This window comes from Trichechus manatus, unplaced genomic scaffold (assembly GCF_000243295.1).
Source record: "Trichechus manatus latirostris isolate Lorelei unplaced genomic scaffold, TriManLat1.0 scaffold00054, whole genome shotgun sequence".
NCBI lineage: Eukaryota > Metazoa > Chordata > Mammalia > Sirenia > Trichechidae > Trichechus > Trichechus manatus.
Window position 1 is genome coordinate 2467050 of NW_004443990.1, and position 18754 is coordinate 2485803.

Below are 18754 nucleotides of genomic sequence, written 5' to 3' on the forward strand. Positions count from 1 at the left end.
AGCCCTGGAGTCACCAAGTTTTCCAACAGTTCTTAGGCACTGGGGAACTGAAGTCCAGGCAATATACCTTCTTCTGGCATGCTTGGAGCTTTATAGATTGGCAAGGATCAATGGGGCTTGCCAACTCAGGAAGGAACAAGCGTAAAGCAGAAAGGGCTGGTTTGAGCCCCCCAGACAGCCTTTGCTTATGCTGCCTTTTGCCCTTGCGCTCTTGCCTCTGAGAAAATCCAGCAACTGAGTACTGGAGTGACTTCATACATCCATAGAGCAATCAGAAGATATCCCTAAATATTGAGTGAGCCCTGCCCCAGGCAAGTGCATGTACACACACACATGCACACCCAAGTGTGCACTCAGGAAAGACCACAATGCTTCCAGCTCCACAAAACTACAATACAGCCTGCCTCTCCTTTTTCCAGGTCACTTCTTTGTTCTAGATATCTGGGCTGCTGCAGCCCTGCTTTTATGCCCGAGAAAGACTGCCCCAGCAGAACTCTTCCCGGCTTTCTGAGGTCATTGGTAACTTTTTCTTGGGCTTATCAGACCCCTGGCTGGAGGCCTTCCCTCTCTTACTTGCCTGAGTCCTCTGAAGACTGTTATTCTTTACTGTGAGCTGCTCCCTCCCTGCTCCACGTGCCTGCCTGGAAAAAGGATGCCAGTGAGGAGTTACCAAGAACCCAGCGGCAGGAATCAGGGCCAGCAAGATTTAGAGAGTTGAAGCCTTTTTTGCAGGGTTTGAAATGCCTGTCATTATCACACGGGCTAACTCCCCTGTGAATCCTTCAGTCTTTCAGATATATGGGTTTAGCAGTTAAACTTTCCTCCTCTTCTTCCCTATCCCTGTGCTGGTCTCTATTCCTACACTGTCTCAGAGCTTAGAGACATATTTTACTCATATCTATCTCCACAGTACTATCTTAGTGGCCTGCCCTTAGTACTTGTGTAATAATTGGCAAATGAATAATAATTGGCAAATGTATAAGAATTGGTGAGGAAGAGAAGGAGTTTGGGTAGAGATAGAGAAGCCTTCTTATCAGGCCATAGGAGACAGCCATCTCTGAGGACCAATCCCTTCTACCTCCTCTTCTACCCTGGAAAGAAGGGAGATAAAGGCCTTGGAAGATGCAACACCCTCATGTGTACACATGCACAAACATGTGCATACCACCACCCGACCCCAATCATAAACCCCCAACTTGTGGGTAATATGTCATCATACCGTTGTTCTACCACCTGCGTGCCATTTACTGGGGCTCTAACCGTGTTTTTCTTGGAAGCTAATCTAAGGGAGGAAAGCTTTTCCCTTCCTAAACCTTACTTAGGTGTCCCTGGGTTAATGCACTCAGCTACTAACAGAAATTAGAGGTTCAAGTCCACCCAGAGGACCCTCGGAAGAAAGACCTGGCCATCTACTTCTGAAAAATCAGCCATTGGAAACCCCATGAAGCACAGTTCTGCTCGGACACGCATGGGTCACCATGAGTTGAAGGTGACTCTGTGGCAACTGGTTAAGCCTTGCCCATAGTGCAGCCTTTCCCCTGCATCTCTGGGGCCACTTGCCAGCCTCAGTCATATAAACCAGAGCCTGGTGTCACTAGCTAGACTCACTCTCCAGGAGCCTCCCTCTTCCAAGGGTTAGAGAACCTCCTGGATCAGCTCTCCTCTCCAGCTGCCTTCCTCAGAAGCCCCTTGGAGCATCTCAGCTTCATCCAGCAAGCAGATTTGAAGGTGCGTTCAGCCTGAGTTTGGAGCTTCAGCCTGCCATAGTTAGTAACCTGAGCAAAACTGGCAGCAGTTCATCTGCCAGACAGCTGAGGGATTCAGAAGAGTATTTGTGGCCTTAAGCTGGTTCATGAAATAGGAAAAAAAAAAAAAAAAAAAAAGGAGAGAGAGAGGAAATTAAAACTGCATGACCCACAGGTCAGAAAATAGGAGACTCCCTTTTTTGAGCAGAGGGCTTCATTTTCCTTTCCAAACTGTCACCAACAGGGATTCATTTGGTTTTCTTTGACCATATTAGATGTAAGTTTTATTTTTTAAAACCCGCCTACTATTTCAACGATCAGTAAGTAAAGCAAATATTATGGAAATTAACCTGTTTCCTTCTACCATAGTTGAGAATGTCTTTTCACATTTTACAACTCCAGATAAAATAGCAGCCTAGTCGTGCAGTCCAAGGCCTTGAAAGGGCAGCCTAGAGCTAGTGAGGCACACCCATGTCAGTGCCAGCCTAGTGCCCAAAGATATCCAGGAAAATACATATAGTGCAATTTGGGTAAGAATTTCCAGCAAGTCACCCTTTGCCCACAGCAGCCTCTCAGCCCCTCTTTCTCTTTGCACAACCCTACTTCTCTAGGTGTGTCATAGAACAAACAGATAGGGTGACATCAGGTGTTTGCCTCTGCTAGGTACTCTGATGCACCAGAGATAAGTCAATTAATTCCTTTAATGCCTCACAGCAGGCACTTCATTTGGTATAGCAGTCAGGCCTGACGGCCTCTTTATCAAGTATGAATGAAGCATAGAGGCCAACTCAGAACTCGCTCTCATGACCCCTGACACTGAAACTCATAGTATAGCATGCCTCAGTATTATAAAGGTTTAGCCAGCGGTGTGCTGGTAGATGTTTTAACAACCAGCTTTCCAAAGCGAAAACCCTGATTTGAAGCATTTGCAGATTTCCATAGTGTAAAAATTCCTATTACAACCAATTTCAAGCTGTCAACATGATGTCAGTGGGCTAACCGACTTCCCAAGAATTTTAACAGTCAGCTAGCTCCAGCACACCACTGGTAAGCTACACTATAAGGCAAATCAGGTCTCCCCAAAAATAAGGCAAACTCTTTTAAAACCTCCCTATTCAAAGCAGGGGGCCCTGGTGGCACAATGGTTAAGAGCTTGGCTGCTAACCAAAAGGTCAGCAGTTCAAATCCACCAGCTGCTCCTTGGAAACCCTGTAGGGTGGTTCTGCTCTGTCGTATAGGGTCACTATGAGTCGGAATCTACTTGATGGCAGTGGGTTTCGTTTTTTATTCAGAACAGCCGAGCGCTTAACCATTGCACCTACAGGGCTCCTTCCTACTCGTTGAATAGGGAGATTTTGGTTAGCAGGCAGGCTGTTAACCACTGCACCACCAGGGCTCCAAAATTTGAGAAGGCCTCTTTAAACACGATTAACCTATGAGGCAGTGTTAATTCTGTCCTCCATCATGGCTGCTGATCAGTTAGTTCAGTTAGATCACATGTGTGATTTACAAGTCCAGCTCAAAAATAACTGGCTGAAATGCTTTCTTGGTAATATCTTCATGCCTCTTGCTCCTGTTACCCTTCCATTGTACCCATTCAGCAAAACTCCAATCCGAGTTCAAACAACTTATATTCTCTGCTCTTATACCTGGGTTGCTGAATTAAAATTGGTTTAGATTGGTGCCTCTACAAATTTTTGGTCTCTACTCTCCATTGAACCCTGGTTATCCTAATGTATTTTCCTAGCCTCCCCACTTCTACCATCCTGAGTTTGCACTCATCTTTTCAGCAGAGGCCAGTGTCTGGAACAATGTCCAGCACACAGTAGGCGTGCAGTAACTATCAAATGAATTCTTTTACATTCACTCTAGGAATCAGCAGTTCTGCTCAGACTTGCTTACTGTTGTGACATCTGGCCTGTTTTCATTCTGTTAGAGAATCCCCAGATCTCTGGGCCACTAAGAGTTTGTGTTCTTGTTTTCAAACACGGCTGTGTATTAGTTATTTTATTTTTTTCTATGATTGCTATTTAATATGTTACATGTGCTAAGTCCATCATCTTGAAATCAGTCCTTTTCCTTCTTCATGAATACTATTTCAAACTTCCCCATTCTTCTTAAATTCCTTACCCTACCATCTCTCAGAAAATGATTATCATCACGTGGGAAATCTCTGACTTCCTGCCATCCAGATCCTGAAGGCCCCAGCAACCACACTCTTTCTGCTGTCCCGCAAGTTTGGCTTACTTCAGCAGTGATCTTGTTACCCATGCCCTGTGTTCGTCAAGCGCTCTGCCTGTGGCTCCGGTTCACCACACCCTCCTGGTTTCCTTCTGCTTCTGGTTACTTCTCAATCCCTTTCTGGGTCTTCCTCCTCTTTAGGCCCATTAAGTATATTCTCAAGGTCCTATCTTGACCCTCTTCTCTTCTCCCTCTGTACACACAATCTCCTCTGTGTCTATGGCTTCAATTACTATCCATAAACTGATAGTTTCCAACTATTCTTTACGTTGGCTTTCTCTCCTGATCTCCAGAACTGTCTGTCTAATCACCTACCGACATTTTCACGTGCCCAAAATTTGAACTCCTCTCCCCCAACCCAGGCTCACCGCATCTCAGTGTGTGCGGAGCCCTTGCTGACCAGCCGCTGCCCTCCTCTCCAGGTTCATCTCTTGCTGCTCTGGGCAAGCTCCAGCCCAGGTGAACTCCCTGGAGGGTTTCTAAGCGCTAGTGCTCTTGACCTGCAGGCCTCTGCACATACTTTTCCTTCTGCTTGGAATGCTGTCTCTATAGCCCCCTCCTCTCTCTGTCAGCCCCCTCAAAATAGCTTGACTAATTCCTGCTTAGCAGACATTCCTTTCATTATTGACTTTTCTAGAAAACTCGAATTTTTAAAATAAGCAAAATATTTCCTTACATCAGTTGTTTTGTGTCTAGGTAAAGATAGACTCTAATACATACACACAGAACACACACAGACACATAGACACACACACCCAAAACACACAAAAACACCTGGGTATGCGTTAGACTGTCTTTAGACTTTAACTCTTTAGCTAAACCTTGTCTTTCTTTTTCTACTTTCTCCTACATCTGATACCAAAGCTCCCTGCCTTGTTTACAGATCCTAATCATCATCATTAAAGTAATCTTCATACGTCTCTGTTGCAGGCAAGCCTTCTTTTGCTGCTGTTGACTCTGAAGAGCTCACTAAGTCAGCCCTCAAGGTTAAGAGGGATTGTCTCTTTCTCAAGACTATTGTTTCCCATAGTCCTAGGCGATTTGTTTCATTCTCCAGGAAAAGTAGGGAAGAGGCTTCATCTTTTTCTAAGATCTTTTTGTCAGTGTCTGTTCTAGTCCAGAAGCAGTTACTCTTGGGGTTCACACAACAGGCTCAATCTTTGCCTCTTACCTTCTGTCGGAGATACATTTTAAGAGAAAGAGGGAAAACACATGCACGCGTGAGAATGAGCAAGCCAGAGAGAAGAAGCAGATGTGGCAAAATATTAAAAATTGATGAATCTAGCTGAAGGGTATGTGGGTGTTTATTGTTCTATTCATTCAACCCTTCTGGGGCTTGAAAATTCTTAAAATGAAAAGTTAGGAGTAAAAAATAAACTACTCCTACAAGAGGAAAAAAAAAATTTTACTTCCTGACCCAATTCACCCACATATACAAAACTTTCACAAAATGACTTTATAGGCAATAAATGCTAGTACTTTCTATTTCACTTTTAAAAAAATGTAGTCATGACCCAGTAAGTTGATTTCCTAATATATTGATGAATTGTAGCCTACCATTTGAAAACCAGTGCTCTAGTTTATTCTACTAAATTCTGAGCTTTCCTGTTTGCATATTAAATACTCAGCAGAGAAGCCTTTAAAATTATTTTCAACACAAGCTCCTTCAAAAATTTCTATCAGAAGCAACTTATTAAAAGGACTGTGCCTTTTTTTCCTCCTTAACATTAAAAGCACATTTTGAACATTATACACAGTTTTTAAACGGTCACAGGGAGGTTTCACTAAGTTAGTTAACGTATCTGTTGATTGGCTGTGTTTTGCAGAAGATGAACTAAAAGCATTATTTTTTTTTATGCTGATAACATCTTTCTGTTCAGGACTGTAGAAATTAAGCCCTCAATAAGTGTTAGCTATTGTTACTGGAGTTATCCAGATATATACAAGCACAAACAATCCAGTGTGTCAGGACCCCTCCACCCCTGGATTAGCTTTTCCAGTGGGCTTGGAACTCCTCCTTGCCCCACTACTGAGGGCTGGGAACATTTTTGTGCTAAGGCTGCATTTTCTGTAGTGGTCACATCCCCTCCCATCACAAGGTGCCACATAATCAGGTGAGGATAGTTGCAGACATTTCCTTTTTGTTCGCTTTTAGACATCCCTACTGTCTGGTCATTCCTGTATTCAAAGCTGCTAATTATCAGTGATGATTTAAAAACTGACTGGCCACATTGGACTTCACAGACCATTCAGAAGATGTGCCAATTGCTAGAATTTTCTCCATCCCACAGATAAAAAAATCTACAGCTCAAAAGGGAGAATTTTACTCAGTCCAGCTCCAGGATAGTTGTACCTGCAATGCCATGGAAACAGGAACCTGGCTTACCTTCCCAACAGAAGCCTCAAGGAGGCTAGAGAAGTGACACTTAATGTTTGTGAGACCTCTAAGATCCCTTCCCCAATCCCGAGATTCCTGATTCTTAAAGTAGTTGCCACCATGAAGAGGGAGTCACCTCCATGGATCTTGGGTTAGCCACCCTGAGGCTGTATAGTCTGAAGAGGCTGCTTTCACAGCTGTGGCTCATAGCCCCACAGGTTATATCACCTGCCATCGCACAGCAACCAGGCTACTTTGGGCTTTCCATTGTATCTTCTCTTTTCCTCTTCCTGTGGCCTTTCTTTGAGTCGAAATGGTGTCCACCCTAAACACCCTGGGAAAGCTTAGTCTTTTGGCCTCCTGAGTCTTTTGGCCTCTCTCCTCTCAATGATGCCCCAGTATGACAGCCCATAAAACCCAGTCTTTATTTTTTTTCCCCCGTCTTACCCTCCAGCCTAGAGCCCCATTCCACCTCCTCAAGAAGGGTGAGGGTAATTCCTGTAATTGGGCTTTCTCACTTCCTCAAGGCATGGCTTCTGGTCTGGGCCTGGCTCTCTTGCTAAAGGCTCTGTTTGGGCTTCTCTGGTTAATATCCCTGATTGCCTGTTGCTCCTACAATTGCCCCCTGGTTCCTCAGCAAATAATGTTGTTCAAGCAACTTAGCCAGGTACCAAGCCCCTTTCCTCTGCTTCGCCGAAGTGGGCCCTGAATTTTTCCTCCTTCTACAGTGCTTTCACCAAATGCTTTCAGTGTCTTGTCTCAGCATCCTCAATCGTGGGTCCAAGCATTCGCTGTAGTTGCATCAGGCAGGTGGGCAGGCTCTCTGTAGATATCTGCTAGTTCCCTCCACACCATGCTGGGACCATGGAGAAGACACTGTTGCCCTAGAGAAGTGCAACGCTGTGGGTCAGTTTCTCTCTCGCTCTTACCCCCAGCTTCCCACTAGGGCCCACCTAACACAGCTGACCAAGCAGAGGTCAGGATTATTCCCCCACCCCCAGGGTGTGGTCTTTCCAGAATGTGAAGACAAAACTGCCAACTTCCTGGTAACAGCAGCTGCTGCCAGTGAGACTGTGGAATAGCGGTGGTGGTTATAGCAGGGGTGCATGGTGGTGTTGCTGTTTGTGTCTCAGTTCATTCAGTGTCAGATTGCCTCTTCCTAGCTATTTTCCACTAGTAGGAAAGGCCAAATCTAAGAGTCCTTTCAGTGCCCAGCAGCCAGCTCTACCATTGGGAAGAATATCGGTTTTTTTTCTTTTCAGCAGGATTTGGAATTCCTCCTCAAGAAATGAGGGGAATCCTGTGACCACTGGGCAAGTGCCTTTCCCCCTCTGGGTTCCTCTCAATGAAATGGGAGAGGAAAACCAGTAGATGTAGTAACTCTTTACCTACTATATCCTGACTTCTCTATTAAGCACTTTATATATATCATTCTCAAAAGGAGCCCTGGTGGCACAGTGGTTAAGCACTCGGCTGCTAACCAAAAGGTTGGCAGTTCGAACCCACCAGCCACTCTGTGGCGGAAAGATGTGGCCGTCTGCTTCTGTAAAGATTACATACTTGGAAACACTATGGGGCAGTTCTACTCTGTCCTGTAGGGTCACTATGAGTTAGAATCAACTCAGTGGCAATGAGTATATATCATCTCATTTATTCTTCACAACAATAACAATAGACATCACTCCCCAAGAGGCTTCTGTACTTCAGACTCTGTGCTTGCTACATAAATGTCCCCTAATTGTCACAACACTGCCAGCTACACATTACTCTCTCCAATTTACAAATGAGGAAGTGAAAGATCTGTAGTGAGCTGTCCAAGATGACAACTAAAAGATGTGGGATTAAAATAAGCTATCTAGGGAAAGTTTTCAGTTCTTAAGAACCTGTCAGTCTCACCTGCCCAGAAACGTATACCAGTTACTTCCACCCTTTATACAGAATAAGAGGGTATCCAGTAGAGGAAGAAGACTCTCACTTTTAGGACTTGCTCTCTGTTGTCCCACTTCCCTGCTCTGCAAGTGCCCAGTGCCTCCACTTTACAGCCCAGATTCCTGGCTGTGATATTTCACATCTCTTACAGGCCTTCCCACCCTCCCTTTCCAATCTGAGTTCCCGCTTCCCCTTCCACAATAGGTCCTTCTTCATATTTCACCTCCACCACCACCTTCATGCAAGCATGTCACCCAACAAAACAATCCATCCCCAGCACACACCCTGGTTACTGGCTTTGCTGGTTCGTCAGTTCGCCCTCCTAAAAGTACATGCTGCACTTCCCCTCTGCCTACTCATCTTTTTAGTCCAAGCTGAAATCTCACCTCCTCTGTGGAGTTTTCCTGGCCATGTAAACAAATGCACTTGCTCTCTTCTCTGAACTTCTGTACCACCTACTCACTGGACGCTTGGCCCTGGATAAGTAGTGTATGTTGCCTTTTCCACCAACTAGCAGTAACTGATTCCCTTCTGCACGCCCTGGGGAAGGGCCAACTCTGGTACTGCCTTCAGCCCCTCCTTCACCCATACTGCCATGGTGTGTCTTAACCCGCTTCTGGTTCCTTGGACCGGGCCTGACTCGTCTGTGTTAACTCTAACCTTCAGCCTTCTCCCAGCCCAGCCTCCAGGTTGAGAGCCACGCTGAGCCTGGGTCAATGTTTGTTGAATGACTGGATGAGCTTTTATGGCCTCTGAGAAGTAAATGAAAGCCAACCAGAGCAATGGGGAAAATATTGTATTTAAAAGACACGCTGATTTTTGGCTAGGTCTCAAGTCTGATTCTAGGTAGATTGTCTCTGTCTCAACTACGGCTGCTGGAACCCTCAGCCAGAGGCAGAGTATAATGGGAATTGAGGACTGGGAAGTGCCTCTGCATTTCCTAGTTGCCTAAAGTCTACTTTGAACTCTTTAACCGAGGCTCGCTGATTTCTCTCAGTCACAAGGAAGAAGGGCCTGTGTGCTCTCACTGGTGATCCTTCAGAGTCCCCTTCCCAAGTGCTGCCCCCAACATGGAACCAAGAATTCCTGTGGAAAACTAACAGGCCTGGACAAAAGGGTGGGGAGGGCTGTTGGACCCTGGAGCAGGGGCCCTCTTCTGGAAGCATTAACATAGGTAAATGGTTAACCAAAGGGAGGGCTTCTCTCTGTTCCTCCTCCTCTGCCAGGGAGTTTGCTTTTAACCAGTGACCTTTCTGTGAGGTGTGAGATCTGAACAAAGTTGAACACAGTCATGGATGGTTACCTCCTCGTCTTTCCCTGCCTCTGCACCTCTGCCTTCTCAGAGGATGGTCTGAGGTATGCAGACCACCCCCTAGGTTTGAGGGCTGGTAACAGAAAGTCACAGCCACACAGAAAATGAAAGTTAGAAATGACGCTCTGACCCTTTAGGAATCCTGAGCCTCAGCTCTTAGAAGCAAAAGAAATCACTGTCCTAAAGAAGTCCAAGCCAAGCTAATCTGATTGAATTTAACAGAAGGAGGTCTTTTGGGATACTCATACCAGAAACAGCTGCCCAACCTCTGACTTGTGGTGATTTCTGCCTGCTTGCTCCTCTTTCTACCCCACTCCTGCCCCAGGGACCCGCAGACCCACTGCATGAGACATTTTTAAGTTTGCTAGCTGAACTGCGGCACCAGGCTTCACAGACTTCCCCGAATTTTCCCCCACATATGTTTTATTTAGTGTAGCTCAATAGCTTGCAATTCCATCCCTCTGTGCACTTAATCAAGTTTGGGGAGAATCGCCACCCAGTTGCTTCATTTGTTCAGGATGACTTTTTCCGTTCTGTGCCCGCTGTGCTCATTTTACTGGCATGTTCTCATCGTCCTCAGGCTCCAGTTGGCCAGGACAGGCTTGCCATCTCCACTTTAATATGTGTGACTGTTTTGGTGCTGGCCTTAGGGGTGGGTTGGGGGAGTGTGGGCTAGGCCTACCAGGGCCCAGCCTCTATCCAAGCATGGCCTGGGTCCTTGGGAGGTTTGGAGCTTCTTCAGTTTCATATTTTATTCATCCCCAAGCCACTAACAGCTGAATATGAGCATGCAGTTAGTGCCTTTGAGCACGTCTCCATGATCTGCCCAAGAAGCCCAGCCACACTGCCAAGCAGCTTTGAACTTCAGGCCTGGCTTCTAACTCCATGGAACCCAAGAGGAGAAAGAAAACCTGAGGGGCTACCCAAGGTGTTGGCTTTACCTCCACATCCTTCCCTACCCCAGCCCCTTGCAGCAGGCAGGAATGTAGGAATTCTGTAGGCTGGACTGGGGAGGAGGAATAGAGGGAAGGATGGTACCAGTTTAGGCTAACGAGAAATGTGTAAAATCCTAGACGTGCTGTGCCGTTGAACAGACTCTGGTGGAACAGACCATGATACCCTCTGCAAAGCTCTCAGGGTCAAACCAGGTGGTGAGGTCTCTTCACTTTGATCTCAGCTCTTGCTGCTGTCTTAAAGGTCCATTTCCTGATCTTCTTTAAAGAAATATTTTCTTCTACTGATGTAGCAGTAAAAAACATCACCCCTGAGAGACACATGGCTGTGAAGTGTTTTGGTATGTAATTCCTGTCTTTGCCTGCAGGGAAGGCTTTGTCCCACTGCTCTTTTTGTCCCTCAAGAGGTTGCCTCCTTACTCCATGGTGCCCAGGTTTCAGAGGCATTGAAGTGTGGGCAAGAGGTCAGCTCAGACGGGAGGTACTTTGGCCAGGCACTGGTTGGGGATGGGGAGTAGTTGCTGTCCTTCAACCAACAAGAGTTCCTTTGAGAACTCCACTCCCTTCCCCCCACTTTTGAGATGGAAGTCAAATTTTCGGATTCTGCTGTGCAGAGCAGAGAGGTCACTAGGCTTTAATGTATTTACCATTGACTACCCCTCTTGTAGTGCGTCTATTAGTGAGTAATTTGATTTGTACCTATTCATTTGCAGTCCCTGCAGGAGCCTGGAGCTGGCCCCTAGTATAATTGGTGCTGTCTCTATTTTTACATCATTAGATTAGCCCCGACTCCTGGCCACTTGTTGTCTGCGCTTGTCTGTCCATTTATACAACCTAATGTAACACAAAATTCATTACTGATCACATTACTTTCAACTCTGAAGCCAGCCTTGTGATAAACATTTGGTTAACCCCTTCCCACCCACGGGAGGGCTGACAGAACAAATGCATTTCCACTCGACAGGCAAATCAATATCTTAATACACCAAAGTGGAATTGCATTTCTAGATTTGTTATTCCTCCTGGAGGAGCAAATGGAAAGGCTCGTCTGAGCTAGCAGAATTGAATAATGAATAGCGCCCCAGCACCAGCAGCCAGTCTGTGAACAAAGCACAAAGGCAAACCCGGCATCAGCCCAGCCTTTTTCATCTGGACAGGCGGCACTACAGCAATTAATTGAGGCTTGTGATTCCCTCCTGGCCACAGTCTGCAGGTTTGAGAGCCCAGGCTGGGACCCCAAAGGGAGCAACAGAGACCCGACCCCCCAATGCTATTCCCTTTGCTAGAGCTTGTCCTAAGACAACTGGACCAAGAACTGGGTTAGTTTCCTTAAAACCTTACTCACTTATGTAAATGCTACCAGACGCATGGACCTAGCCTAAATACCACCAAGAAGTTAAGCTAAAAACTAAAGTTTACTTTTTTGGAAACAAATACACAAAACTATTCCTATTTAGAGCCAGGTCAGTGATGTTTGGAATTGGTTGGTTCAAACCAAGTTGGGTATGTAAGTGCCTGTCCTGGGTACGTGTTTTTTGGCACACATACCACATGTGCTTGTACTTGGTTCTCCTCCTCTGGTGTCAATGTTTGGAAGCAGCACGTGGGACTCTAGCATGGGAGGTGGTCAAGGGTATAAAAGGGACCTCAACACAGCTAGCTCTATTTAATCTAGACGTCTGTTCCCTACTCCCATCCCACTTGTTCCCTCCCCAACCCCCATTTGTCTCTGGGTAGCATCTACACCCACTATAAATCATTAACTTGCAGGACTGTTTGTTTCAAAAGGAAAAATACCTCCCACTTATTAAGAAACTCTCATAAAGCCTGTACCACAGTGATTAGAAAAATAGGCATAGAGGAAGTAGAATGGAACCCATTACCATGAAAGTCATAAATCCCTAAGTAAAAAGGAACCATAAACTGAAGATACTTAGTTGGGAAGGGAAGCTAGAAAAAGCAGCCCTGTCTAGGGAATATTCTGCTTCAATATGGGGGCATCCTGAACAAGAGGCCGAGAGGGGACAGCGCTGAAGCCTCGGGTTAGTGCACAGAGGACTGCACCCTGGACCCTGCTGTCCATTAACCTCTTCAGATCCCCTACAGGCCAGAAATGACAAGCAATCCTGTGAGACATGGGGGTCCCTGAGATTCGTTGAGAGCCCACATGCTGCACTTGGCCTTCTCCAGTAGGCTAATTTCCCTCCATTCCTCCAAACATTTCTCATGCCTCCCTTGCTCTGTGTGTGTTGCAGGGGCTGGGGGGACAGGGATAGGGCTCAGGGATAGCAGTCCTGAGGCTGCAAGGTGAGAGAGATAAGAGGTGCAGGGAGGTTTGCTTCTCCTCCCCTGATTGTAGGAAGCTCCATTTCCCACAGACGGGCTGTTGGGCCAGGCCAGAGAATACGAGCTTCAAGGAAGGGCTCCTCATGCCAAAGACTCCAGAATTATGACTCTCAAGCGCTTCCTATTGTGAGGAATTGTGAAGAAGGGATCCCCTTGGCAGGATATTAGAAGATACCCCTGTATCTAGGCAGTGGAAGGGAGGACGCTGGTGTGTCACTGAGGTGAGCCTGGGTCCAGCAGCTGTCTCCCCAGAGCTGGGAGAGACCCTTTCAGGAGGATGGGAGGCACCAACCTCCCCGCCCCAACCCTGGCCAACCCACCGTGCACTAACTTGCTCAGCAGCTAGTCTGCTGCTTTGGCCTCAGCCGTTAATCCTCTCAGGTGAGTAAGTGGAACTGTTGGGAGGGAGGGGGCGGGCATTGTGTGTCCCACATTGACCCCAGCCCTATAAGCTCTGGAAAGCAGTTAATAGCACAGGCCTTTGCCTTTGCAGAATAGGACAGGCCAGTGCAGAGAGGGCAGTGGGTCGACCGTTGAATGAGAGACTGTGATCTGTTCATCTCGATTGGAAAGGGGGAAAACCACATCTTACCAAACTCTTCCGTTGTGTTGTAGAGAATTTAATTACATTTGGACATTTGAATGAGAACCAGATGTGGCTCTGGCCTGTCAGGCCAGCAGTGTTCAGGGAGCAGCGTCTCCTGCAGTCTGCAGGCCCCTGTGCTATCTCATAGCTTTAGAGATAGCTCAAGAAGACCCCTGCCTGGGAGCTCGTGGCTGGACTTCAGGAGACAGGCAGATCAAGGGCAGCTGCCAGACACCTGGTTCAAAGGGAGGGTTTCCAAGCCCTGTCTCCTCTTCATAGCCATGCAGAGGGGGTTTGTTTTCCACCATCTGAGACAGCCCCTCACTAGCCCCCACATCCACATGCAGATGCACACACAAGGCATTTTGCAGCCACCTGGCTGGGCATTCTCTGACACCAGAGTTAGGTCTGCTGTGCTGCCAGCTCTGAGTCTACCGTAAATGACATCTGCTGAGGCTCTGCCCAAGTGTGTGTCAGGGAACTGGGGGTGGAAGGGGCATTTCATCCTCACTGCTGGGTGGGGGGCACTTCTCCTGGTGCCTCTGCTTGCTTAATTAAGACACCAGAGATGGCAAAGTTTATTTTCTAACCCAGATGCCCCTACAAGAATGGTGTTCCCTTACACATGTTTAATGCCTGTTCTGCTTCTTAAAGCCCCTTCTCACCCATTTGTCATTAGAGCCTTACACACCCAGGGAGGTCACTAGAGCAGACCCTCCCATCCTGTTCAACAGATGAGAAGTAAAGTGACTTGCCCAGGCCATTTATATGTCTTTGAGAGAAGTGGGGCTAGAGCAAAGTCTCAGCCTCCTAATACAGCACTCCTCCTTCTTGCCAGGCAGGGGGAGGGGAGTTTGGGCGCGAGGCTTCTCCCACACCTGGATGATGTTAAGCATTGGCTTCAGCCAGAGTTATAAAATACCTCCAAACCAGGGAGATGTCAGCCTGGGCAGCAAAGCCTTTTCAGTCCCCGTGTACAATGTGTTGTGACAAGATGATATCCTCTGCCTTGGTCAGGATTTAAGGATGTATTATAGTGGCACTGCAAGGATCACTGGACATGGGGTACTGGTCGAAGTGGTCCAGGTGGGTGATTCTGTTCTCCTCTCCGTTGAAACCGAGACTTGAGGGGGTTGGGTGACACGGGTTTCCTAGGAGTGGAGTGGAGCAACCTTTCTGTTTCGAGTCCTTTCCTGCCTGGGATTGGTGCAGGGCCACGACCGCTACAGGAGAGATCTTGGAAGAAGCTCCAGCCTCCAGCCAGGCTAGCTTACCCTCTGGCTCAGACCCCACCCACCATCATTGCTCATCAGGAGTTCAAGGCTGTGAAGGAAAATCTGGGGCTGGGCTATAAGCTTCTCTGCAAGGAAGTCAAATGCCCTCTTCCTCGCGTCCCCCATACACAGTTGGTTCCAGCTGATGGAGGTCGGATGCACTAAGAGATAGTAGTGCTGATGAACATGGGGCAGGACTCTGAGAGGGGCCCCAGGGCCTGGCAGCCCTCCCTCCTGAATCCCCCTCATCTCTTCTCCTACATCACCCCTTTGGTCCATCCTTCATTCCTCAAGTCTCCCTTCCTGCCCCTTCCCTACTTCTATTCTCCCTTCCCCAACATTCCAACATTCGCATTTCCCGTCATCACCCATCCCTACCGGGCCCACCAGAGATGCATGGATCTAGCTAACCTCTAGCTGCTACCTCATGCTATTAATGCCACTCTGGCCTGCCATCATGAACAGGGTGCAGAGGCCTGAGAACATCCCCTTGGGCTACTGGAGGGGTGGGGAGATGGGGAGGAAAGGAGGTATGAGTTTTTCCCAGTTTTTCTGGGTGGAGGCTGATGCACAGAGAGGGCCATCTGCTTGCTTGTCTCACCTCATCCCTTTCTAAGAATTGACCATGACTTTCACCTTCTAAAGGGCAGTGGACTCCCAGGAGGTTCTGCGGTCTCCCCTAGGCCTCAGGTCTTCCCCCACCTCCTGCTGAGGCTTTAGGCACCTGTGCGTGGCTCCAGTGGCTAAGGGAAGCAGTTCCAGGTGTCCTGAGCTGAGAGCACCAGAGATGTACCCTCCATGGTTGGAGCTGAGAGACTGAGTGGGGCATGATAAAGAGTCTTCAGTCAGCTATGTTCCAGGTCTCAGTACCTGCCAGGGTCAGGAACAAGAGCTGGGTAAGGAAGAAAGAAAGCAAGCACATTCGTGGAAGCCCTGTGGGAGACTCTGGCCAGGGACCTGTGGTGCCTGCCTGCCCACAGACCTCTTCTCGGGAACACCAGCCTGTGTATGGGCTAAGATCACCAGAAGTATGTGGCGTCTCTCTGTGCTAAGGCAGAGGCATTAAGCCTCGGAGATAACCGGGCCAGAGTTAGCCCTGCTTCTCATCTACCCTCTAGCTCCCGCAGCCCAAACCAGGATTCCTGTTATCAGAACAAGGAGAAGGCTTTTCATCTTTGGCCCCTCAGCTATGAGAAGATCACCTCCTCCCTTCCTCAAGTATGTCTGGGAAGGGAACAAAAAGCCCTGCTGGAGGAGAAAGGAGGCTCCCTTCTCAGTCTCCCCCAACCCCAGAGCCTTTCCTTCAAGACCTCACTGCAGGTGGACAAAGAGAATCCCTAGTCTGGCGGTCCTGGCAGATCTGCCAGCTCTGAAGCCTGAGGGAGGGGCCGAGGGTGAGAGGGTGTGAACGCTTCAGGCCTCGGCTTGGAGAGGGAAGGGAAGGGGGAGGCAGGGGAGCCAGGCTGCCGGCAAAGGTGGGTGTGTCGGTGTGGAGAAAAGCAAGGCCTCCCAGTAGGCTGCCTCCTTTAACTGCTGCACTTTTAACCTCCTAAAAAGTGCCCTGGGGCTGAGGCTGGCTCCAGACCAGAGTATGGTCTCTGAAGAGTTGTCAGGGTTTCCAGAGGCAATCTCAGCAAACTGGTCTCTGTCTTGCTGACCAGACTTCCACCTTCCGGGCCCAGGACTGGTGTAAGACAAGCAGCCCTGAGCTATGTCCGCAGTGTCCACCTCCTGCTTGACATCTGGGGCATCTCTCTTGGTTCCAGTACCAGGAGGCTGCCAACCCTGCTTAGCCCCTCTCTCCGAGCCCCAGTTTGCACAGCTGGTCCCAGGCCCTGTTTGCAGGCCCCTTGCTGACAAAGTTGATTGCTTGGGACAGACCTCATTCGAGTCACTCTGCTGAACATGTAGCAGTCCTGTGTCTCCTGGTTCCCTCCCCATATATCACATCAGGGGGAAGGTGCTGGAAATCCCTTGCCTCTTAGTTAGGGCTATCCTCCACCTTCCCTTGTTTCCCGCCTAGAAACCTTCACAGCAGAAGGGGACTGAGCAAGATAGGGCAGTGTGGCTGGCTGCTAAGTGTCCACCATTCCCCTGGGGTGCCCATGAGCCCATCCCAGGCAAGGGGCTTAACCACGGTGCCTGCTATAGTGGGAGAACTGGGAGGTGGATGCAGGAGGGGAAATCGATGCGTGTCAACAGGGTTGGAAATTTATTTTCCAGCTTGAAAGAGAGTATTTGCAAAGAGCAAGGAGGGAAATTAAAAGCTGTAAACATGTATCTGCCATCTTCCTCCCTGGGCCATTTCTTGATTAAAAAGAAAGGATCCTTCCCAAGACCCAGTGGAGGCCAAGCTAGTGGGGGCCTGGATAGCAGAGACATCTACTGGGAAGGGAAGATGAAGAGGGACCCTGGAGTCCTATGGATAATCACAATTACTAACATGATTGTAACAGTAACAATGCATATTTGCTGAGTGGAAGCTTGAAGCACTTTGTGATGTACTCAACATGCATTATTTAATCACACTATGAAATAGATATTATTCTCACATTAAAGAAACTGAGGCACAGAGATGTTGAGTGACTTGTCAAAAGTCTCACAGGTGGCCAGAGCCTAGCCTATACTCTGAACCACCTCCCTAAACTTATTCCGCCAACCTGGGCAGACACTGCCCCCCGCCCTCCTACTCAGGCCCTCTGAGGCAACAGAATAGGCCAGATGGGGCCTGTTCCCTTTTCACTGCCGGAAGTGGTAGGGCTGTGGGTGCAGGGTAAGACTCAACCCTGAGGTACAGTCCTACTCCCACCAGGCAGCCTGGGTGGTTAGCTTGAGACTGGGGTGTGTGGTTGCAGCCAGAGCCCAATAAAAATACTCTGCTAATCCCTTTAATGAGCAGCATCATGAGGCTCTAAATGGACATAACAGGGCTGGCTGGAGCCTCCGAGGAAACCAGAGGGGCCAGGCAGTACACGCTGCCCCTTTTGAGGTGGGGGAAGTGCTGGGCCTGCCCAGAGGCTGAATCAGGAGTCCCAGGCACTCTCTCCCCAGGCACACACACACAACCCAGCACTGCACTTACTGACCCCTTGCAGGTCCCAGAAATGGCCTTCCTCTGAGACCTGGGCTCTACACAGTGCCCCCACCTACCAGAGCCAAAGGGGCTTCCCTCAGGGTCTCTGTGTGACCAGTTATGCCCACTACCATGCAGCCTGGAAGAGCCTTGGGGAGTGCCATGTCCAAAGTAGGACTTCACACCTGACCCTCTATGGGGCCCCCTCCCCCTGGTCTTCACCAGCTTTCCCTAGGTCTCCCTTAGGTCCTGTGTCCTCAGTGTTTCATGCCCTCCCCAGAGACCTGACCGTGGTACTTGGTAAGGTGGCTGTGAGTGAAAAGAGGCCTTCGTCCCTTCTGTCCAGCCTGTTCCCAGCACTTGGGCTGCAGCTCTGGCAGGCTGAAGCCACTGGATAATTCACTGTGGCAGCTGGGAGACAGAGGAGGAGCCTTCCCGGATCCAGAAGCCCCCAGCCACCTCCCCAGACAGAGAAGCCGCTGCCTTGCCAGGAGCAGTGTGACCTCAAGGGAGAGAGGGCAGTCCCAGGGGGAACGTTGTGAAGCAGCCTTGGGGACCAGCATCCCAGAGGGGAAAGGCCACACAGAGAGGCACAGAGAGAGGCAGGAACCAGGCTTCCTCATGCCCTGCCCCCCAAATGTGTGTCTGGTGCCGAGGAGAGGTGCCTTGTGAGCGGATGTCTTCTTCCTGCCTCTAGCTCTGTCTCTGCCCCAGGCTGGGCCCTGCCTCATCCCCACCACCCAAAGCTCCCAGGGGTCATTCTCCACTCCCCAGTCTTTGCAGAAGGGCTGCAGTATCCTGTGGGATAGGGGCAGGGGTTATGGTGGAGTAAGAGGCCGCAGAAAGGCTCCCTCCCTCCTGCACGCCTGGCCCTGGAGTAGGGCGAGGTTTGTGGGCAGCCATGCTCCTGCCTCCCCA

General features: G+C 48.8%; 1 protein-coding gene across 2 annotated transcripts in view; it reads left to right on the forward strand.

Moving 5' to 3' along the window:
- Window positions 1-18754, forward strand: part of BCAS3 (BCAS3 microtubule associated cell migration factor) — a 641765-nt gene that overhangs the window by 617154 nt on the left and 5857 nt on the right. The window lies entirely within an intron of this gene.